Raw genomic sequence first — 25,168 nt, 5'->3', positions numbered from 1 at the left:
AGAGGGATGCCAGTCAAACATCCTTTCTGAAAGTGGAAAATGGAGAAAACTTAAGGGTCCAACATCAAGAAAATGATGCGGTAAATCACGGCGAGACGTGGGCTCTGAAGGGGCCGGCGATTCGGCATTGTCCAGGGCCTTGTCCACATCACTCTCCCACCAAAGGTGTCCTTGCACAAGAGACCACACCTGCACATCAGGAGACCCCTCCATTCTATCTGAAAGGACCGGGTGAGTCTGGAGTGGGAGGACGTCTATGATATACCCGTGAGTGAATAAAGCGAGCTGCAGAACACATATAGTACGGTCTTATTTTTCAATAAAGCATATATATACACACATATACATAGATTTCTCATATACGTGTATGTATGTAGGTATGTATGTATTTATGGGTATATATATATATGTCATAGGCATAAAGGTCATGAAATATATACACCACATTGTCAACAGCTTTTACACTCAGGAAATAAGGGGAAGGGAGTTAGGGGCCTTTAAGTACCACCACAGTTCCCTTTTCAGTATTTCAGTTAAGTATACTTGAATTTAAAAGTTTATTTAAGTCCGAAGTAAAATGGACGATGCCTCCACAAGACAGAATGCTATACTGGTCATTAAAAATCATGCCAGGGGAGATAGAATATTGCAGAAAAACATGTAATAAGCCGAATGGAAAATGGAGGTCTCCACACAGTAAACAGGCACAGAGTGATCGCTGGTTTTTATGACAGAGGTGATACACACTGATGAAAAGAACAGAAAATAGAAGTTAAAGTGTTAATTACTGTCTCTGAGTAGTGGGACAAGGCTACCCTATTTTGCCCCTTTTTTCAGACTTATTATATTAAATACACATTATTTTTCATCTGAAAAAATCATTTTTAGATGTCTAGTACCAGGCATTGGAGAAAATACATGAGTACTTACATAAATAAATAACTAGGAGACACGGCAGCAGCATCACACAATGTAGAATGGGCGATCCTGAATAACAACGCACAGTTACATAAGGACCCACAAAGTGAGAGCACCTGCTGTAACAGGGCGTGGACCCCTTCTATTTGTCAGTTGTATCTTCAGGGCTGAGGCAGTTCTGAGCACGGCCAGTGTCAGTGCTGGTGTCTGGATGGATGCCACTGGAGGTGAGGGCACCTGCAAGCCGAGAGGAAGAACAGAAATCATCCTCTGCTTTTTCTGTCTTGTTTCTTTGTTACTTTTAAAGAGAGGCATAAATAAAATAAACTAAATCTTCCCTGCTGAAATTTAAGTAATGAAACATTTTTTAAAGTCTTCACAGCTTATATTCTGCCTATAACTGTCTTTACAACAAAGCATCATATTTATTACATGTTAATTAACACAATTAACTCCCTGTTGAAGCCTATTAAAGAACATGAAATGCACTATGTGAAAGCACCACGCCTGCAGTGACTACCTCAGCTGTCTTGAAGGCAGTGCAGTCAGCCCCCATCATACCGTGGCCCTGAGCTCCTGATGCTGCTAAGAGAGCATGCTGCCGCCTCAGATGGAGAGGAACTGTGAAAGCATTTTCTGAAGTCATCAGCACTGACAAAACATAACTGACAAATCCCAGGCTTCTTGGAGGATGTCATTTTCGGTTTCTGGCCAACACCCGTCAATGAGCAGAACCACCCCATTCCGAGCCATGGGACACACGTGGGAAGCAGTTTTGGAGAAATTTCCATGTATAGAATGTAACCAACTATACATAGAACTCTGAAAAAGGAAAAGATGAAATATTCTGATTTTGGAAGACACTCAAAATATTCTCCTAAGCCTTAGTAGCTGGAAAGGCTGGGCTTCTCCTCAGCCACTTATTTATTTCACAGCCAGTGAGCATCTCCCACACACCCTGTTTCCCTGTGTCTGCTGGGAGCCTCAGGCACACTGTTGCTGTCGATCTTATAAGTCACAGGGCAGACGCGTGTCTCTCATGCCTGCCACCCTCACACAGGCTCACCTCCTAGCCTCACTGTCTGAACTTGGCCCCATTTTCTCATCTGCTTATTTGGTATCTGTTCTTCTGTAAGCTGCCTGAAATGCTATTTGGAACAAGTCAGAAGAATGAGTGGGTAGAGAAATGGACAGTTGGACAGGTGAGAGGTGGGCAGACAGACAGAGAGACTCCAAGAAAAGGGGAACAAAGAAAATTTCCTGTGCAGAACCCTCTTCTAGTCAGGGAAGAAAACCGCCACGGAGACGTGTGAAGAGGCAGGTGGCTTCGGGCTGTTTCCTGGATTCCATGAAAAGTCCCACCAAGAGAGAGGGTAGAACTATAAATAATAAAAGAAAAAAGCATGCATGCTTGAAAAACATATCTACAATATGTACTTTCTAAAGAATAGATTCAAATCAGCAGGGCCCAATAACACAATCCTTGGGTATTTACAGAAGTGAGAATCCCATCTCCAAACCACAAGGCATCCCTTAGAAGCACTGAGAGTCTTCACGGGGCGGTCATAAAGCCGTCACCGCAAAAGCTATGCTCTCCTGCACTTACGAGGAACGAGCAGCTGTGCTAGGGCTGCCCACGTGCGTCACTTACACCCCCCAGCACCTCTACGGGGGGGACGCCTAGTGAGCCCCATCTCTGCAGGACAGAAAACTAGTCCGAGAGACGCTAAGCCGGCCTACCAGTTCTCCATCTCACAGGACTTGTCATTCCAGAGCAGGACTCGAACTAGGACCCACGTTTTTAATCACGGTTCTACCGTGATTTGTGTGCTTATTTTGTGTATAATACATTTGTTTCTGGCATGAAAGGACATTTAATAAATGATCGGTTGTCTTGTCTATCTCATTAGCTCACAATCTTTATATTTTTGAATTGTACTCTTTTCCCCTGGAGAAAGGAACGGAAAGAGCAGTGGTCAGAATGTGCTGGGGCTCCATTCTTTATCTGTTACCTCATCTCATCCAAGTCCCCAACCAGGGAGAAGGATCAAATGACCTCCTCATCTTTAAAAGAGTGGTCTCCAGTGATGGTGACTTACTCAATTCCAAAACCAAGTCTGGGGGAAGGGCACATGCAGCAACCAGAGCAGTATCATGTGTAGGAAGGTGAAAAGAGCTCAGGGGGTCAGCCTGATTTAATTTCAATAGATAAAAAATACCACACACTAAAAATACTAGCATGCAATGGATTGGTTCTTTCTTGACATCTAGCAAGTTTCCACAGCCCACATGTAACATTCTCGTGAACTAGTGAAAGGAAGAGTCCACAGATAGGGAAAATCAATGCCACAGGCAGGCTGAAACCCAGGCTGGAAGAAAGGAAGAGAAAGGGCATAGTTAAGAAAAGGGGAAAGTCTGGGAAAAAGATATCATCACAAGGACTCTCAAGCATCATTCAGCAATCATAAAATCATTCATTAAAGAAAGAGTTACTTAGGTCCTATTTTGTGCAAGATTTTACAGAGGGCAAAGAAAGACCGCAGCGTCCATTGTAGCAGCAAGTGGTGGGGCTATAATACAGTTCTGATTCCGGTACCTTGCACACTTTTACTCAGTATAAAGGGAAAAAATAAAGTAAAATAATACTATGTAAACTCTACACATTGTTGAAATAAAATTAAAGAAGACCTAAATACCTGGACAGACACACCACGCACATTCCTGGATCAGATGACAGCGCTCTTGGAATGTCAGTGCTCCACAGAGCAATCCACATATTCAACGTGGTCTCTATCACAATCCCAGTGGGCTCCTCTGCAGTAACTGGCTAGCTGCTGCTACAATTCATATGGGAATTCGAGGGTCTCAGTAACCAAAACGTACTTGAAAAAGAAGAACAACGTGAGAGGACTTGTAATTCTCAATTTCAAACCTTACAACTGTATCTCCAGGTGAGATTAGAGGCCATTTTAAGTTATTACTGTGTTTATCCTTATTTTATAAATTCTCTACAACGAATATAACTGTTAGAATAAGAAAAGTAAAAAGTAAGGTTTTTTAAAACATGCACAACGATTCATTCATTGGGAAAAAAATTATTTTAACTATAAAGAGATAAACAAATATCTAGTGAAAAAGGACTACTTAAAAACAAGGGTGCATTTATATTTTTCATAAATTGAAAACTGAAAAGCACAAACACATCAAGTTTCTACGGAGACCTGTGAAACATATTAGTAGTTATTTTCAAAAATTCTAATTGAAGAATGAAAACTCAAGAAAGGGAAAATCGTGATTGACAGCCAACTGCAAACACATGGAGAGCAAAGGCCTAGAAATCCAAGTTCCTTTAAATCTGCTACTAACTCAATAGGAGAGGAAATTCCTCCCTGAGGGGACAGTGGAATCCCATGCATAAGACAGGATACACAGTACAAACTGCAGTAGTATTGAGAGTGAATTTCTTAGAAGAATTCTAAAGTTACAACATTGCTGAAAAACTATAAAAACACTGACAGACAGATTAAAACACACAGTCATATGTATTATATAGAAACATATGAAGTCTGCTCCCATGTTGCATAGATATACAAACATATTTGTGCATTTATAGGCACTGATTACTTTATCTCAGAATATTTCAACTAAAACAAAAAATCAATAATACACACCTCTTGTCAAATCTACTTGATAAGTTACTCTGCTATGTAACCATAATGTGTCTAAGATAGATCTAAAATTAGTGAAAAAGATCTTTGTATGGTTTCTTGAATTCTTCTCAAAATTCCAAGCTTAATTTTAAAATAGATCTGAGCAGTATTTCTATATTATCTTTTCCCTTGTGAAATGAACAACATAGTCTGTTGTCAAAATTCTGTCCTTACAATGATTCACGAGCACCGTATCCTCACAAAACTGCTGGACAGCAAGGCGCTATCCAGACACTGTGACCAAACAAATGAAACACAAGGAAGACAGTGACCCTATTCTGGAGGGCTTATAATCTGTGTCAACACCGGGTTTTCATTTGATTGGTTTGATTGGGTAGCAAGATGAAATCAATCAAGTACTTTCTTCTTTGAGCATTCTTTAAGTCATGACACTTTTCAGTGTCATGAGCAGGAAAGAGTTAAGCATGACTTGATTAGGTCAAATAGCAACAATCATCATCGGAGAGTGAGCAATAAAGAAGTTAACTGATAGCAATACTTCTGCCTACATGAGACCTAAAATAAATCTACACTGATATCCGAAAAGAAAATGAGGAGATGAGGTCAACAAAGAGAAAACAAACTAACAAGAAATCAAAAACGGAAACACTTTTTCATTAACGATTCCAGGAAGGAGTGGAGCATGTTGGTGAAAAGCACAGATGTTGGGGACAAACATGAGGGTCTGAACTCCCACAGCACTGGGTAGCTGTGACACTGATATGTCAGTGAAATTTTCTACATCTCAGTCTCCTATCCATAGACTGGGGACAACAACCGCACCCATCTCCTAGAACGGTCCTACGAATTAAGTTATTTTATATATAAAATTTTAAATAAAATACCTCAGATTTTAAATAATACCCCAAAAGCACAAGGAACAAAGAAAACAGAGATAAATTGGAGTTCCTCAAAATTTAAAACTTTGCTTCAAAGAGCACCATCCAGAAAGTGAAAAACCAATACACGGGAGAAAATTTTTTCAAATCATTTATCTGATTAGGAATTTGTATCGCCAAATGAAAAAAAAAAAAAAACCCTACAACTCAACAATAAAAAGGCAACTCAATTAAAAGGTGAATAAAGGATCTGAAAAGATATTTTTCAAGGAAAATATACAAATGGCCAAAAAGCACAATGAAACGATGTTCAATATCATTAGCTCTAAGGGAAATCAAGTCAAAACCACTAGAAGAAACCACTTCACACCCACAACAATAGGTTATAATAAAAAAAAAAATAACAAGCACTAATGAGGACACAGAGGAAGCGGAGCTCGCAGCAGTTGCTGGTGAGGACTTAACACAGCGTGGCCACTTTGGTAAACAGCCTGGCAGGTCCTCAGGGAGTTGAACATTTGGTTTCTGAATGACCCAGCAATTCTGCTGTCTGGGCACACACGTAAGAGAAATGATAACAAATGTCCACATAAAAACTCCTACAGGAATATTCATGGCGACACTACTCATCACAGCCAAAAAGCAGAAACAACCCAAATGCCTATCACCTGATGAATGGGTAAACAGTGGCGCCCAGCCATACAGTGGAATATTATTCAGCAATAGCAAAGCATAGAGTACTGACCCAGGCCAAAACGTGGACAAACATTGAAAACGTTACTCAGTGTGAAAGAAGTCAGTCACAATAGACGGTTCCACTTACATGAAGTGACTCGATTTAAATGAAATGTCCAGTACAGGCAAATCCACAGAGAGAGAAGAGTGGCTCATTGGGGAAGGGGGAGGATGGGGAAGATGGGAATATCTGCTTATGCATACGGGGCTTCCTGTTGGGGGGAAGAAAATGTTCTAAGATTGAATGGGATGCACAATTCTGGGCATAGAGTAAAAACCGCTGTACATTTTAATGGGTGAATTGTATTAAAATTGTTAAGAAAAAAAGCACCTCTGGCCAGTACCTTCCCATAGTAAATGCAAATTGCTAAATTTTATTACAGGAAGAAGAAACTGCCCTCAGCATGAAAGCAGGAGATCAGCAAATGTGAGTTAACCGAAATTGGACAAGAGCATTTCACTTGAAACAGTTGCTGAGTGTACACGAAATATTCAGAAACAGGAAAATTAGTTTCACATCACGAAGAAGCATTCTGCTTCAAATGCAGATCAAGGATTCGGCAAGCCCAGCTGCTAGAAATGACCAGAGAAGAAACCTGGTCTGTAAAACAAGCACCAGAGCCAGCAAGGAAGTGGTGATGAGGAAAGCAGGCGGCCGAAAATCTGGAACAGTTTGCTACAAATAATTTCTCCACTGAAAGTTCAAAAATAAAATGAAAGTGATGTAATGCTCTGTTGACCTCACGTGAATGGGCTTCCTTCGGTTCTCTACTGTTCTGTAACCCCGATTGAGAGACTCAGGAGAATCAGCATGGCTCCTGGGAGTCCCCAAATGACTGCCCACCAGCACGCTGACCACCATCACATCTGCCAGGGTTGAATTGCAGAGAACAGACCAAATTCTGAAAGGAAATGTTGACAAGGGAAGGAAAGGCTGCAGTCAGTCCTGGGACAGAGACCCTCTGAGCAGAAGCCAGAAGGCTTCAGGTGAACTGCAGTGGCCCTTGGGCAGGAAGGGACCACGGGGGAGCATATCTCAATTCTCTCCTCTCTCTCCCTCGGGTACGAGAGAAAAAGCCTGCATACTTCTCACCTGGAACTGTGGCATCTGGCTGGCAGAAGTCTTACCAGCACGGAATGATTATTCAAGACTCTGTGTAAAAAGTCAAGAAATCGAGAGGGAGTAGGGAGCCAACTCCACGAGCCTCTCAAATGCTCCCATATTTATTGTGTATAATCAAAGGAAAAATTCATCAAACGTTGTGAGATAGTAAGGAGGAACTTCGGGAAAGACGGGATGAGGCAGAGATTGTAAAATCCACAATGAGTACAAAGGATTAGTGTATCTTTAGGGAAGTCATGGGGTGAGGGGAACAAGATACATTTTTAGATATGTGAATTACAAAGCAGACCACCAGACCAGCCAGGTCCTTGTTTTGGGGATAATAGGCTATCTAACAGCACACTAGCCCAGCGTTTATAGCTGAGGGCCATGGTCCTTGCTTTGCAACCAGCAGAGTGCTATCTAAAACCTCAACTATGCAAGCAAAGCATTGTCTCTGCTTTTTAAGGCAAGGAGACTGGTGTGAGGATGCACAGGCACTTGCTTGCAAAGCAGTTTCTAAGCATATTTTTTTCTTATCAAAGTTCACAGGCGGCTGGGGTGTGTTACAGTTTGTTAAACCAGTCATGGGCTTTCACATGGAACCATTATGGAGGACACCCTAGGATGACAAATCCTGCCTCTGGGTCTTTTCCTGCCATCTTCAGCCACTCTAGCAGGGTCTAGGCACATCCGTGAATAACGATCCTACAGAACCACCCACACTCTTAAATCCTGGTGCTTGAAAATTAATTTTAGCTCTACACAACTTACCGTAGAAAAGTTTCAGAAATAAAAGATATGATATCCCTTTTATATCTCATCATATTACTGATTTTTCTGATTGCTCTAAGCTGCTTCTACTTGGTAAAGCACATAATTCTACAGGTGAACTCAGTAATTTCCATTGGGCATATCTATCCATTTTGGGCTCGCTAACTTCTATTGGTCAAATATCGATACACTTAATTGATTTATTTGTTTATCAATTTCAGCCGGGAGGAGAGGGAGTGTCACTCTTTTCCTCAGCCCAACCTCAACTCTTTTCTCATCAACTCAGGACTCCTGAAAACAAAACAAAGTATTTGTTTCCCTTCTACTCTTTCCACAAACACAACAGGAAACATCAGCCTGGAGAAAGAATTCAACACAAATGTTAAAACAGAAATTTACAAACCTGAAGCAACTCCATCTCCGAATCATGATACACAATGAAATGAGAGTAAGTGTGTCAGGCACAAAGCAGGCGTGAGCCTGACCACCTCATTTCTATTCTTCAAAGGAAGGAAGGTTTTTGTATTTTTTTATCATTCTTTGTCATTGTTTCTGATTATGCCAAAAAATAGTTTATGAAATAATTATGCACTGCAATAACAGATTTTTATTGTATCAATTATAGATGGCATTCAGAGGGGATAGGAAAACCCAGCTCTGTAAAAAATGCAAAATTTCTTCCCCTGTTAAGAACACGTATACAAAATGCAACAGAGAATTCAAATTCTTGTGGAGAAGAGCAAAAGCCACAGAACAAAAGCAAAGTCATTACAATGAGTCGATTCAAAATTCACTGGACAAATATGCTCAATGCATTCAAAGAATTTTAAAGGCACACTGCAAACCATTCACTTAATGATCTGCAGGCTAGAGAAAGCATTTCCCTATTTAACAGACAACAGAAATCAATAAGGTGCCCCAACAAACAAGGACCAAACAACAATCAGGTTTTTAAAGGTTCTCATAAATCAGCATGTTCTAAACATCAAAATCCAGAAATTTTAAACATTCATTCAAACCACAATGAAACAAGCATTTCAAAAAAAAAAAAAAAAAAAACTAAGCACACAGATCATGTACATAGATTAATGAGCATGTCTTGTACCGCTGGAAGAAAGAACAGGTTATAGCCTTTTACTTGAAAAATAAAATAACTTTTAAAGATAACTGCTAAAACACATTTCATCATTCAAGTTGCATTCAAAAATCAGAGGCACTTGTATCTGATCAGAAAAGCAATTCTGAGTAATAGTATGTTACAATTCAGCGCCAGTTTGCTTTAGAAGAAAAAAGAAAAGCTACTGTTCCTCAAATCCTTCACAGAGTGTGAAGTGCCTCCCGGCCTCTTTCTCCTCCCGTTTTCTAAGCTCATGCTCCCCAACCCTTCTGAAACAAGTATGACAACCTCTTATTCCCAATATGCCAAATGACAAAAGAATATCAATTTATTTGTGTAAATATATGCCTACACCTTGAACTAGAGGAAAAAGGTATCAGAAGTCTATATGGAACTTATTTCTACCTTCCTGAAATCACACACACAAACGTTCACACAGACACAGACACATACCCCCTGGATTACTGGACACTTCAAAAGCTTAGGAATTCCAACTTCTAGAAGATAACTTTGTAGTTAGTTTAAAATACAATTCTGTCAGCTTTTGAAAGCCTTGATCATCTGCTAAACCATCCAAATATCAAAGAGACCCAATTAGCCTTCTCTGTAGAATGTAATTTCCATTGATGGCAAAACAGACCCTAAGAAGTACTGGATCAAAGACTCGTGTTTATCACTACCTATGATCGTTTTTAAGCACATTAACAGATTCAGAAATGTATGTCTCAACAACATTTATTCTTATTGAAATAGCATACGTGTTCAATTGTCTATAAAGAGACTAGGTCCCATGATGGTGTTTAAGATCTATTTTGTGTATTGCAATATTTATTTTCAAGTGCAGACAAGGAGGGTGTGTATTACTCAGTTGTAGAGCATCTACTTAGCATGCACAATGTCCTGGCTTTAGTCCCCAGTACCTCCAAAAAAATAAATAAAAATAAGTGCATATTTAAAAATAAGAATAAAGTTATAAAAAATACAGACTAAAAACCACTGCAATCTAGCTGCTACAATTATACTAAAAAAACAAGGGTTTCTATCAAACACTGACTATATGCCAATCACAGAGACAATCACAAATCACACCTGACAACGATCACGTGTGATTCTCAGCAAACCTACTAAGTAGACACGGATGAGCAACCCGGCAGTGCGGATGAGGAGACGGATCTCGGAGGAGCCGTGGACGCTGACCGTCCTGCTCCCCGTGACACCACGTCAGCCCAGGGCAACCGCTGACAGAGCTGCTCTGAGGGGACACCCAGCTGCATGGAGCCTTGGGGCACTGGGGAGTCCCAGAAAACACTAAAAATTGTTCAGTGAAAAACCAGCTCATATATACTACATTGTGCCACATCCTTTAAACAGGGAACATGACTGAGACTTTTTGATGCCTCCGTGTCCTTTCCGCCATCATCAATTATTTGCCCTCTCAGCGCGACCAGTGATGAACTGGACCCCATATGAAGTGCACTCAGATGGCAGAGCATTTAAAGCTGTTTTATGAAGTTTGTAAGACTCTGTCTATGCCTCACACAGGCGGTCATCCATCACTTCTCACCGGTGTGGACGTACCACCTGAAATCACTCCTTTCTCCTTTTTAAAATCCCTTCATCTAATCCAGACTTTTCAACAGCAAAGCAGCAGCTCAACCACAGTGGACAGCTTCTCACCAAATGGACTCGAACAGCTCATCGGACTACCTGGAAGCCCTTTTCTTCTATTAAGCCCACTTCCGGGTACTTCATCATTTTCTGATTGGTGGACTTGGCCACCGACTGGCCAACTCATAGAGCTCCCAGCCTCACATCCGGGGGTGAGAGAGGACCCTGTTGTTTGGAGAAATCAGTGAGGAAGGCGGACATCCTCCAGCCAGGTCTGCACGGGTAGAAGTGCGACAGTGTGCTCAGAAATTATACCGTTAGCATCCCTGGGCTCCCATGGACTGGTTTCACATTAACCAAACTCATGACACACTGATGCAAGAAAACCAGAAACTTATTAATGTAACAGAAGAAGTGAAACTATAAACCAGACTGAAATATCAGAGTTCAACCATGAGTACATTTTCTCCTCCACAGCCCAATCACGGGCAGGCAGTCACATGGCAACCATGGACAGAAGCAGAGCAGGAAGGGTTTGTAGATTAACTCAATGGACTAAATTTCTGTTATAGGAACAGATCTACTGCCTAGAAAAAAATTAACGCTAATCACAGTGCACACTTCGTGGACATTGGCCGAGTCATGACAGTGAGCACCTGTGTAACTCTCCTTTCCCTGTCCTTTCTGGGCTAACTGATGCAAAGTGGTACAAAGATTCAGGGATGCAGATACCTCTAAACACCCAAAGCCCATCTCTGGGAGCCTCAAAACCAGACAGCCAGGGTTTAAATACCAGCTCTGCCACTTACTAGCTCTGTGACCTTGGCCAACTTACTTACCTTCTCCGTGCTGAAATTTCCACACTGTAAAACTGGGATAACAATCAAACCTTCCTTACTCGCTTGTTGAGAAGATTGAAGGATTCATTTCTGTAAAACTCTCAAAAAAAATGTAGCACATTTTAGGTGTTCAACAAATGTCAACTTAATATAAAAGTGATTTACAAGTCTCCCTTCTAATAATATTATGTGTTTCCTGGCTAGTATAAGTCCCAAAGAAAATCCTTATTTCTCCTTTTATAAACTCTTGGGGAGCACCCTCTCATTCCATTCCACCACCTGTTTAAACTAGGTAGGGGATGCCTCCTCCCCACTCCTCTGGGCCATGTTGAGTGCTTCTCCCTTCATACCCCTGGCCGCTGGATCACAGCTAGCCCTCGTCACACTAACAGGGTGAGGTGTGAGTCCGGGGAGACAAGCAGGGAATGTGAAACCATACCTTTCCCTCCAGTGTTGGTCACCATTGGGAAGCACCTGGGATGCTCAGCTCCATGGCAGGACAGCCCTGTGCATGAAGGGGCAGGTCCTCTCAAGGGAAGGCTCGCTGTGTCCCAGAGCTACCTGGGACAGGGTGAGTCTCTAATTCTGGGACACAGTATCATGAAACACATTTTCCCACAGCCCTGAAGTTCATGGAGAACGTGGCTTTATCAGTAACAAAGAAGACATTTATCGCCTACCTACTCTTTTGTGTCATCTCTCAGTTGGCTGCTGGAGACAACATGCATATAAGTATTGGATCCCCTTAGGCCCCATCATATATGAAGTAACAAAAAATTCTGTGGCTTAATGTTGGTTCAGGGTGACTGTGTAACACTTCTGACTCTGCTGATGCTTAATTATGGGTATAGGAACTATGGAACCTCCTCAAATATCTTTCATCATAAACCAGCTTTTCTTGTTTTCCTGTTTCTTAGTAATTGCCAAAGACTATAAAATGATGGCTTCACACCAAACAGCAGCTAAAGATTTTGAGCCCTCTTGACATACCCACTGTGGTAAACATTTTACATAATTTCTAATTCTCACAATTCTACAAAGCAGATACCAATGTCCCAATCTCACAGACGAGGGAAAAACTCAGAACGAACTGACTCAGGCTCACATGGCTCAGTGGCAGCGCGTGCACGCAAACCCAAGTCAAAAAACTACACCCCTTCCTATATGTACCAAATGTCCTACCACCAATTAACACACAGCAGCGGGGTCAATACTCAGGGAACTCATTACACTTTTCAGCTATAAGGTTCTCCAGAGGCCGCTACTAGCTGTTTTATAAGTTCCCGGCTCACTGGTTTCTAACACATGAAGAAAAGTCCGATTTTGCCACTGTTCACACAGCAAGTCTGAGATGTTCACAGCGAGATGACAGAATAAAACTAAAATATAAGCAGAACAATTTTTCCACGTAGACAGACATAATGGACATTGTGCTATTCTGAAGCATCAAGCAAAGAAATCAAAACAAAATAACGTTGTTTAAGCCTTCTTTAACAAACAGGAAAATTAAGACGGTAAGAAGGTGCAACAAGCGCCACCTATGGCTAAAAAGACCTTCCAGGTTGCCAGGAAGCATGCAACACAAAAATTGCCTGAAGGATCAGAAACGAGAATCAGATAACTAAAAGCTTCTGTAGCACATACTGCACTTTGCTTCGGGGGAAGCGACGGTAACTCAGTATTTAATCTGATATTGCTAATACTCCTGAATATAAACAAAAGACACAGGCTCATGGAAACTCATCTTAGAAGAGGAAAGAATCCAGTCCAGCCACTTCATTTTACAGGAGGGGAGACTGAGACATGGGATCTGTCCTCCTTGCAATCGGCAACAAATCTCTCCTAGGCCTCATGTCTTGCACTGTAGCAAAAATGAACAGATCTGTACTAGGCCTATATTCATAAAAGTCGCGTCTGTATTTTTCCGAAAGTAGGTTATCTAAGTATCTTGCAACATACTTCTCAAAATCCAGGAAATCATACGTTTGTTGAAATACAAAAACATTTATTTACATAATAAAACAGCATGAGCTTTATTGTCTCTATTAAAAAAGTTACATGTCAAATCAATGTTTTGATCTTTTAAACCTGTTAAGAGTGCAGGAAAAAAGATCAAAATTTTCTTAAATCACAAAAGAGAGAAGCTTATTCCCTGAAAATGATCAATGTGGATGTCAGAATCCAACGAATTTAAATGTCTGAGTGGATGGTTACACGGCAACATGACATCTGAGTTCTAACAATACACATTCTGTGTAAATAATCTTCAAGGTCGTCTGCTTAAGGCAATTTAACTAGTCCCTGTCTCACTAGAATGATACAGATTTCATTAAAACTTCATAGTGCACTAAAAAATAAATGAATCCTTGTTACTTTAAGCCATATTCATATATATCATATATATACATATTAAATATGCATCAGTAATAAGCCACCCTCTTTAGTATTCAGAGTTGATCCTTCTGAAATATCTGTCATTTTGACAGCACATTTTTACTAAGCACCTCTTGGGTTCTTTGTATACAAGGCTACTAACTCTCACAGTCAGACAAGTTAAACGATATTACTCAAATTTCACAAATGAGGAAATGTACTTAAGCCATGAAAACAACTTAAATATACATCATCAGGAAAGAAAAGAATAAAGATTTTCTTAAAATATTCACTGACAATCTTTTCTTCCATATTAAGAGTACATAAAACCAATTCAGTCTTTGTAAGTATTTCTGTCAATAAGGGCCACTAGAGAAAAACAAGTAACATCATCAGCAGTGGTTGGACTTTCAAAGCCCCCTTCTCATTTGCACTATAATTATTTTTAATGTTTTGTTTTTAGTGCTTACAGAGCACTAAAATACATAAAAATTAACTTTTTATGCCACTACCTGAGAATTAAACATCTGTGAAAATGTACAATTTTAATTTATGCCACTCTGTCTCACATTCTCACTGGTGTCTCCCCTTTGAAGGCCTCATCAGGCTGAGATCACTAAAATCGGCCATTTATGGAGTCACAGTAGTTCGGGTAACCACTAAACGGGAGGCTGATTAGAGGAGCAATTAAGAATGCATCCTGTGCAGCCTGGGTTCCAGCACCGAGCTAGCCACCGCCAGCTGCGTGTGATTTGGGACAAGCTGTTCCATCTATCAATCCCTCAGCTGCAAAAAAGGAGACACTGATAACTACCGTCAAACACCTGCTATGAAGTAAAACATGAGGAAAGTATTTTAGCCTTAGGTAGGTGTCCACTCAGAGCGAGTTTGGTCATTATGATGATGAGGATGTCTGTTAATAAATTGAGCTAGACCAAAAAGGAGGAATCACCTTAAAGGAGAAACATTTTAAGCCAATGAACATTTCCTTTTGGATGGATTGCAGAATATTCTATTCATTTTTTTAATAAACCAAGTTTTGTCCATTAATAATAGATTTACAGGTTCATGGACAAGTCTCCAGAAAAAGAATTAGAGGCCTCTAACCTCTGAATACTAAGAAAGTAAAATTTAAAAAAAATCAGGGGGGAGATTATACCTCATTTGGGAGAGTATGTGCTTAGCATGCATGAGGCCCTCAGTTCAGTCCCCACTAACTCAATTTAAAAATTTTTTTTTAAGAAATGGAGAATTAAAGCAAAAAGATGGAGGGATACGGAAATTTTTTAGAGACTCATCTCAGATTTAAGATGGGGAAAAAACCATCCATTTCTCAGAGGATATCTTGAGAACTATGTAAACTGAATCTGAGATGTCCAGTCTTCTAACATTATTCATGAATTCATATTACCAAGTCTTAAAACTACCTGATAACCCACAGTTGTGATACTGATCATAACAGCTGCCAACACGGATCTAGCTCTGGCTAGGAATGCTCTGTTCTGACATCTCTGCCCCTGAGGCCTCACCAGGCTGAGAGCACTAAATTCAGTCATTCATGAGCATCTCGTGTAAGTCCTCCCTTTGTGCTCCTCACTCTCCCCTCACCAGCCCCTCTGAGGGAAACACTGTTATCATCATCCCCACCAGAAGATAAGGCCACTGAGGCACAGAGACTAAACCTGCTCCAGGTCATATTGGCATTAAAGGACATCTGTATTTCTGCTGTTTTGCTTTTGACATAAGAATCTGAGATATCAATTCAAGGGAGCCTGTTAAATAATAAACTCTGTCAGGTCTTCACCTCAAAGAGCAGATAATATAAATTCCCGATGTAGGATGAGGCTGCCGCCACAAAATGACTCAGCTTGAAATTAATATCCAAGATGAAGCAGCGGATACACGTAAATACTCACGATTGTCAACTCCGCTCACGGGCCTGGGCCCTTCACTGTCTGAACTGGGGTGAATAGTCCACCAGTGTCAGGGAGGGAAGCGCGGATTTTCCAGGTCTCCCCAAGGCTTCACGGGCTATTTCCCCCCACAGAATGTCCTCAACAATTAAAAAGCTCTCAAGATTTTTACACCATGCAAAACTGAAATACATTTCTTCAGATGGAGCACTTTCTCAGGCTTAAAATAATTTTGCCTACACTCAGCAGGGGGGAAAAAGAAACAAGTCTCTGCAAAGTCTCTGATTCTCACCACTCACACTAGTAGAAAGGCCACTGCACAAGATGTCTCTTCAGAGTGCAGGGTGAGAAGAAAATAAAGCCGCACCCAACCACAGGCACTCCCAGAGACAGAGCTCAGCAGTCTTCTGCACACTCACGTTTGTGCAGCCCTCATCACCATCTATTTCCAGAACCCTTCATCACCCCAGAAGAACACCCCTGTCACTAGCAGTCACCCCCTAACCCCCCTCCACCTAGCCCTTTGCAACCATCACCTGGTCTCCGCCTCTGCATGTGCCTATTCTGGGCATTTCAGATCACTGAAGTCAATATGTGGCCGTGTGTGTCTGCTTCCTTTCACTTAACATGCTCTTGTCAAGGCTCGTCCATGTTGAAGTGGTATCAGCATCTCTTTTTTTTTTGAAAACGTTAAAGTTTATTAGAGGTTTTTAAGTACTATCAAAAAGAGTAGAGTGGAGCATAAGTGATTGTGTTTCAAAGGGAAAAGGGCGGGTTGAGCAGTCAGAGTGGACTTCCCAGAAGAGGTGGCCTTTTTCATTTTCCTTTTTTTCTTTTTTATTCACTCTTACGTCTGAATAATATTTCACTAAATGGAGATTCTACATTCTGTTCATCCATTCAGCAGCTATGTATGGACGAGGTCCAGAAGGATGAGTGTAAGAGGCGACTTGCAGGGTTGGCATTTAAGCAAAGGGCAAGATGTGCTTTCAAAAAAAAAGCCAACAAACAGAGGAGCAAGGAAATTCAGTGCGTTTCTGAGCAAAGTGCATGCTTGCTTCGGCAGGACAACCGTGCAGGGCTGGGGCGGATATTGGCAGGAATCACGGCGTGGGAGTCAACTGAGAAGACTCCCCACTGCACGCAGCTCAGCCAAATCTCCTCCCTCATCCTGTATTGTTAGAGCCATGTTTCTAGGTTTCTCTTATTTCAAGTAATAGCACTTTAACTACATATGTGATCATCTGCATCAGACCACTTTACTTCCAAGGCACAGAAAATTATTCACTAACCGGAGCAGCTCCAGGACATAACCGTGATGGATTAGGGAGTCCTGCAGCATCCCAGCCTGCATGCACAAACCCCACACGTGCCCTTGTGATGTCCGGAAAATTAAACGCATTGGAAATATCTCACTGCTGGTACACGACATCTGCCTTCAAATTGCCCCAAACTCATGCTGGCAAAGCACTACTCAGCCCTCTCACTACAAAAGAAAAAAAAATGCTAAGAAGGCAAATTTAGGCTCTTCCATTGAAAACCAGCAACCATCAATGCCAGTATCTGAGCTGGAATGCTCCTGACTTCTAAAACCACTGCGCCGTTACTTTTCAAATGTGGAAGTCATATATGTATACCACGTAGATGATATTACAGTAGGATTTTTCTTTTCAAAATTTCCAGTTGCAACATTAGCACAAGAAAGTTTATGTTTCAGCTTTAATAAAATCAATTATCTTACACTTTCTTAATTTTGAACCTATTATTATTTTATAAATGGAGCTATGCTGCATAATATAAACAAACTTTGAATTCTGCAAACAAGACCTTTATGACCTCACTATTTCAGAGCAAACTTTAATGATGTTTTGAGAGGTGGGGCCTGGGGTGCTCACTAACAGCTCTTTAAATACTGACAAGGATGTGCTATTAAGTAATGCAAAGGCTCTAACTCCACATTAGCTCAGAAACCAAAGAAACTACACCAAAGCCTTACTTTATCATTTTTAAATTTTGCTATTTTTTGGAATATTAAATTTCTTTAAAGATATGATTTTTTTTTGAGAAAGACAACAGCTGTATTAAATTTCCTCTCACCAAGAAAACAATCTTTATCAAGAATAAATACCCCATGGAAATCGAAATGACGGGAGGTTTCTAGCTAAGTGAACATGCAGATCTGAACAGAAATCTAAATCCTATCAGATCTCACTCGAACGAGCTCAACAAAGTCCTGGGCTACCCTGGAACTTAGCTCTTCTGTTCCAAAAGTTGGCTGAGCTAAGATCATCACACAAGGCAGGGAAGGAGAGAAGAGGAAAGTCCACCTGGCAGCCTCCATCTCTTTTCTTCCAGCCAAAAGTCGCCTCTCGGGCGACCCCGATAACAAGCCCTCCCCATAAGGAAATCCGGCATCCACACTGCCCCTGCCGTCCCCAAGCAGACTTGATGCCCCTCTCCCAGCCTGTGAATGGTCTTCTAGTGGCCCCCCAGTTGGTGGCACCCTCCCCTTCTTCCCCGCTACACACACACACACACACACCCAGAGCAACGGCAGCCTTCCCAAATCACAAAGTTGACTACATCACCACACTTCAAACCCCTCAGAGGCTCCCTGGTGGAATTCTACCTCCGCCCCCGACACTGCTCACCCAGCCTCACCCCAGTTCCCAGGTCCCCAGTGACCTCAGGGACCCCCTGTCCTGCTCCTACTTCCCACTTGCCTCCAGGCTCATTTTGATTGTTTCCCAAGGAAGACTTCCCTCCCTCCAACCTCCGCAACTTGTTCCTCTATTCCTAGAACATTCTAGGCTAAGTCAACTTCTGACACTGCTAAGCTCACAAGAAGCAAATACATTTTGCTTACTAATGTGGGTCCACCCACTCTCCCCTAGACACTCAGAAGTGCGCGTGTTATGAATAAATGAATGACTGGGTGGATCTCAAAGGGACAGACAGACCTGCTCTCGCCCGTCCCGACCCTTCTGTCTGTAGAATATCAGAAGCAAAACCAGAAGTAGCTTTCCTGAGGGTCACTTCCTGCTGACACCCTACACTGCCTCCAGTGTCTGTTCAAATAAAACCCAATGTCTTCCAAAGCCCTTCACCCCAGGCTCTCTCCAGGGTCCTCCCAAGCAGGGGAACACTCCACCCTGGACCACACAGGGCACTCTCCCCAGGTCCCCACCCCACAAGCCTCCAGGCCTCTGCCCGGGCTGCACCTGCCACCTGAGCCACACTCTTGACTCCTTCTCCTGGCTAACACTTACTCTGTCCTCACGAATGAATGTAGAGCCCATTTCTTCCAGGAAGTCCTCTCTGATAATGTCCTTTAGGTCTTGGGAGGGCTCCATCTATAGCAACAGTACATGGTGACCAACTGGGTGTTTGCCCACTCCTTTGAAACCACGAACTCTTGGGGGCCACGTGGGAAGGAGTGAGAGATTACAAGAGGGGTGGGGGAAGCAAAAAGCAAAAATCACAGCCCAAGTCCCAAATTCAAGGATTCTTTCTCAGAAAAAAGTATAAACTATTTCACACGTGTGCAATTTGGCTACTATTTTTGTGGCTTGTGGACAGCAAGAGCTTGGTGTTCTAGTCCAAAACCCAGATTACATGCAAAGAAACGTATATATTCATATCCAAAGGAAACCAGAGCTGTTCAACAACAGTTTGCAGTTAGAATAGAAAGGAACTTTGATAAAGGCAATCTCTCTCTCCCTCTTCTTTCTTTTCTGGCATCATATAATTTTAGAAGTATTTGCGTGACTAAGAGATGGCTACAGCCCGTGATTCTGCACTGGAGTGTTTGGGGCTGAGGAAGCCCAGATTACATTCACTGCGTAAATGCAATCACACCAACACACTGATAGGTGCCGTGGTGGTGGAGCTGATGTTCCAAAGCAGGCAACCTTACTCTGTAAGAGAACTCTAAATAGAAAGTAAGAATTGCAATGTTCTGTACTCAATTTCATTCGACATATGGGTCATTAACTGATAGAATATCTTCACTAATGTAACCCAAAATTAAATTGTCAAAGTCGATTTTCTTCATCTGACCGTTTTATGCTAACTTTGGATATCAAACCCTCACTCCATATGGAAAGCTCAGGCCTACGCTGCAGCAGTTACATCCCGTGGAAGAAAGTCGATCAAGGGAGAACTGGAGAGTTTCCCTTCAGAAGCTGCTAAGTCTGGTTTTGCACCTGTACGTCATTTGCAACCACGTCAGCGTCAAAGGAGTAAGACCTTACCTCTGTGGGGCGAAAAGCACTGCGGTGCTTCTGAACCATCAAAGAACACTGAGCTTTGTGAAACAGTCCTGAGGCACTTAAATCGTATTTTTTAAGAAAGGCTCAAAAACTGACCCAATTCACCAATCCAGGTACAACAGGGAGGTACCGGAATTAGTAGAGAGAACATGCCCTTGAAGTCTGACAAGGCCCTGCTTGAATCCTGCTACAGCATTGACTAGCCGCTAAACGGACCAATTCCTTAACCCCTCTGAGAAGGCTTCCCAATCCGCAAAAGGGGGCTGCCACCGCCCACCTGGGAGGCATGGATGAGAATGCAACACGCAAGTAGGGCTGCCGACTGGTACCTGACACGGGGCCTGACTAGATTCCCTCCGCTGCCCTTCTTCCCCTTTAAACTTGCACTGTTCCCCTTGGTAAGGATCAAACCCCTGGAAAAGACTGCCCGAATCTTCTGTGTATCCCTGAATACATGCATTACACTTAGGAGGCCAGAAAAACAACTGCCTCCTCCCCAGTCACTATCAATGTTCTTAAGAGTCTGGGTATTTTTAACTCAATTTTTCAGGGAGAGTATTCCAGAACTTTGCAAGCACCATTATCCAGGTTGGCTCCCCTCCCAGTGCCCATCTCTTCTCACCTCAGATCCTCTGTCTGATTGCCTTCTGTTCATTGGAAAGCGAGTCCAGTAGGGTGGCGACTCCCAAGGACGCCCTCCCTCCCTCACAGGTGAGTGTGACTACTTTCTCCCCACTCCAACTCCAGCTTCTTAGTAGTCTAACTTCCCGGACCCTGCAGACTCTGCATCTTCCCAAGACACACACGTGGCCACGACCCTCCTTTCAGATTTCTTCCAGGCTGGCCCTGCCCAACCCCCAGCCCCTTAAGGATAAATGGCATTAGTCTGAAAATCGCAAATGCCACAGACTGACACACCAAAGCTGCATGGTCTGGGCTTTCCTCCAACCAAGGTACTGCCCTGCCCCGCCTCAGCCTCAGTCTGCAGCTCTCAAGATGATCTAATTCACATGCGCGGCTGTGAACACCAGCTAAGAATGACGACTCCCAACGTGTATCTCTAGTCCGGCTCCTTCACCTGAGCCCCAGGGCCATAGAACCGAGTGCCTCTTTGAAGTCCTAACTTGGATGACAAATGGCATCTTAAAAATGCCTCATGTCCGCCATTTACTCTGGAATTCGATTCCTGGCAGGTACCTCCCAGACACCCCATTTTAGTAACAGCCCCAGCACCCACCTATGTGTTTGAGGTCACATTCAATTTCCAATGATCCCTTCCCCAAGCCCTGCCCTGGAATCAGTCCTGTTATATCCGTCACTAAGCCCATCTCAAGTCTGGTTCTGCAGGGACCACGGCCGGAACCCCACAAGTTCACAGCATGGTGCACTGAGTCACAGTCCTCCAAAGGGTGCTCCCTGGAGGGGGAGGCATCTCCTGCCACTGGTCACGTCAGAAGGCACTGTATTCTCACAAAGGAGGCCCAGGAGAAGGGACTCAAGGTTCTCCCGTGGTCTGAGTTTTGAAGGGCCCGAGGTGTGGGGGAACTCCTAATTAGCAGACACAGTTGTCAGTAAGCAGACGAGGATGGAGGAACCCAGGCAAGGCTGTTCTCACTCCGACCCCTGGGCTCTCGGGAGCCACGGGAAAGGCCTGTGTCCAGGGCATAGCCTGGCCATCACAGATCCCAGCCTGCATTTGCCAACCCGGACAGACTAGACTCCTTCTACTTGCGACATTTACTTCTGATCTGTTCCCCACCCACAATGTGATGGACTCATTCAGATATTCTCTCCTGTCTGAAGCGAGACAAATTCAGTGAAAAATGAAGTGTCCACATTTGGACCAGAGCATGAAAGGAGAAACAAGGCCTCATGTTCAGCATGATGGTGGTGGCCAAACACTTTCACCGGGTGAGATGAACCATGGTGGGGGTGAGAATCCAAGGTCCTAGGTCGGCCAAAGCATCTTCCTTCATAGTTGACTGGGGTGTTGGAGACTCACTCCCGCAAACTAACGACAAGGCCGACAGTGGTGGACGTCAGCTGCAACAGACACGGAGTCAGCTATTTACTGCCAACATGGGTTAAAAGTAAAGGCCGGTGCAGGGAGGCCTGCACGGCTGCTGAGGCAAACCACAGACCCGGATCTGAATGCCCACTGGCTGGAGCAGGGTGGAAGCTACGGTCCCCTTTAGCAGTCCCTATGTCCACCAGATCCAGGTGAACCAGCTACTTAGGAGAAGGATATGTTTTCCTGATACTCAGATAAACCAGCCTCGTAAAGGGAACAAAAGAGTGGCATGGATTTTAGACCCACTTCTGCCCCTTTATGAAGGCAAAGTAAAGTAAATGGCACGGGAAGTAAAATGCAAAAAAAAAAAATTAAATAACAAAACGGTGACTGCTTCCTCCAACAGCTGCTCAACCCCGAGCCTGCCACTTCCTCACCAGTGACCGCCGGCCAGGCAGCGCCGTCACGCACGTCACACAGTGACAGCCAGGAACCGAGTGCCAAGCACGATTGTGTAAAAGAAGGAATGGAGCAAGATGCTGCAGAATTTGACTTTACAAGTTTAAATACTCCATGAAAAACATCCCTCAGCAGCCGCCTAAATGAATTCGCATCTCACTTCTTCAAAACAATCAAACAAATTTAATAAGGGCGCATTTGTCATCAAATATAAGGAGGACCAAACTGGTTCCTTAAAGCAAGGATTTTAAGAGGTATCAAACACCAGTGGGTGATGTGCTAAAAATAATTAGAAAATAAAATGATGACAAGGATAATACATGGATCAAGGCAGCTGTTAAGTTTTTGCTTTTTAAAGCGATGGAGACAGCACGGAGGGCGATCTAGCTATTTCCAATGCAGGGTGTGCACAGCCCACATTTTCAGACGCAACAACATGCTCACAGGGCAGTACAAGAGAAAAAGGAATAAAGAAAAAGGAAAAGAGGAACAAGAGAAAATTAGAAACACACAAGAACAAAAATGACTTTGACAGCACCTACAAGAATTTACGTGAGCGTGTGAGGCCAGGGACGCTGGGATGGTGAGACCCACCCTCACCTCCTGCTCCAGGGAGAGCAGGGGCCTGAGGGGAGTGGCGCTGCCGGGGGACCCTATCGTGGTCAGCGCCCCTAAACAAAACTCCACATACATGGGTCTAGGCAGGTCTTAAGCTACAAATTGTGGTCACATTTCAGGCTGGACAGTTTTACGCACTTCCACCAAGAGTAGCAGGAGAGAATTAGGCTCTGTTCCTGCACCAAAGCATTGTTTAAAAAATTAATGTCTGCGGAATAGTAAAAGCAACAATGGAGTAAAAGTGACTGGAGGAGAACGTGCTTGACCCGAGCTCACTGGCCGCATTATCTCACTGACGTTAAGATGCTGGCTGAGACCTTACGGTACCAAAACAGACAGACGCACCAGGAGGGAGGTTTAATGATCTGCTATATTTTGATGCCGGGAGCCATGCCTGGTACACGAGGTTCTGGGTAAACAATGGTGACTGTGTCAACCACTATGGGCTAAGCACATATCCAGCTACTCCTCCAAATCCCAAGGGCAGACTTCAAAAAGCAAAAACAAGCAGGAATTCTCTGGTGGGTCCACAGACTCAGAGCCAAGCAGTTGCTGAGCAAAAATGTCACCAGTGCCTCCTGTGACAAAAGAGGAGGCACTGGCCTGAGGGCTGGGGCAGGGCTCCAGGCTTCCACTGCTCACCCACCAGTCTGTCCAGGGGAAGAAGGTGGTCCCTGCTTACGTTGCACCGATGCACCTACCTTGACTGACGCCTGGGGGATCAGCAGGAGGTTACATGTGAGGTGAACGGAGCCAGCCTCGGTGTAGCACGGTGCTGGCAGCTGTGCCCTCAGCAGTGCCCAGGCTCCTAAACCTGACACCTCATCTCCAAGGAGCAGATGGGAGCGCGGGCATGTAGATCACAGGGCCCTGTGAGGACAAGAACAGATCATGGCCACGACATGCCTTGCCCCTTCCTTAAGCATGTCCGGGAGGAACAGAAAATTCATCCAGAGCCCGCTAGGCACCTCACGCAGGTGGGACTCGGGTCCTCTTGCCTATCACTCACAGGGCTGTCCTGGATATTCTTTTTATCAATTCTCTGGCATCTTCTCCTCCAACTTACCAACAACCAGAAAGTAGAATCTGATCTTAATTAAGTTCAAGAATCACAGAGCACCGCCTCCACAGCGGGCCTGGCAGCACGTGCCAGGTCGTCCGACCATCACCTGTGGGACCGCCATGAGCCCTCTCCAGACTCAAGGACCGAGGCCGTAGGCCGGGGGTACACAGATTCCCTCACTCTCCCCAGCAAAGGGGGACCACCTCTCGGCAAAGGCATCTCACCCTCTTCTGCCCGAGGGACAGCAAAATAGATACACGGGGAAACAGAGCAGAAGTTGGGGGGTTAGGCAGCCCAGAAGAGCTCGTCTGTAATTCCGAGGCAAAGTGGGGCCGTTGACTTAATCACAGGGACAAAGTGAGGATGAACATTTCTCTGCTCTTTCCCATACTCCGTGATACGCCTTTCCCTGCATAAGGAGTTCATTCGGAGGTCCCTGGCGGTGTTTCTGATGTCCATTATTGGGCGCATAGTGGTGCCTGTAGTGCATACAGAGTGCGCCCTGGGAGCTGCACGGGCTGATCTGGCTCACCAAGGAGATTCGCTTATAGATGCAAAAGAAATTCTCCTCTGAGATGATCCCCACTGGTTTGACCACCACGGGAAGAGTCTCATAGTCCTCAACACACTGCAAGTAGTCAGGGATGCTCATGTTGCAGGCCCTGCCGAGAGGGGAGAGGAGATCGAGGTAAATATTGTGCTGTGGGCTTCGGGCGCCTCTGGGTTGCGGTGACCTGGTGTGTACCAGCCAGAAGGCAGGGGAAGCCCAAGCAAATCCAGGGGTACAGTTTGTCCTTCAGAGCCTGCACATGGCTACC

General features: G+C 43.7%; 1 long non-coding RNA gene across 2 annotated transcripts in view; it reads right to left on the bottom strand.

The window, feature by feature from the left end:
* Nucleotides 1-24,383, bottom strand: part of LOC135320569 (uncharacterized) — a 50,382-nt gene extending 25,999 nt beyond the window's left edge. The window contains exons 1-4 of one of the 2 annotated variants that reach the window (XR_010379771.1): nucleotides 10,873-11,368; nucleotides 3,615-3,800; nucleotides 1,480-1,740; nucleotides 931-1,155 (exon numbers count right to left, since the gene is read on the bottom strand). This is a non-coding gene — a long non-coding RNA (uncharacterized LOC135320569). Of the gene's footprint in view, nucleotides 1-930; nucleotides 1,156-1,479; nucleotides 1,741-3,614; nucleotides 3,801-10,872; nucleotides 11,369-23,988 lie in introns of those variants that run through there. The other variant, XR_010379770.1, reaches the window with a different exon arrangement.
* Nucleotides 24,384-25,168: the final 785 nt, after the last annotated feature.

This window comes from Camelus dromedarius, unplaced genomic scaffold (genome assembly GCF_036321535.1).
Source record: "Camelus dromedarius isolate mCamDro1 unplaced genomic scaffold, mCamDro1.pat HAP1_SCAFFOLD_197, whole genome shotgun sequence".
Lineage (NCBI taxonomy): Eukaryota > Metazoa > Chordata > Mammalia > Artiodactyla > Camelidae > Camelus > Camelus dromedarius.
The sequence above is the reverse complement of the archived record's forward strand: the minus strand, read 5'-3'. Positions and strand labels throughout refer to the sequence as shown.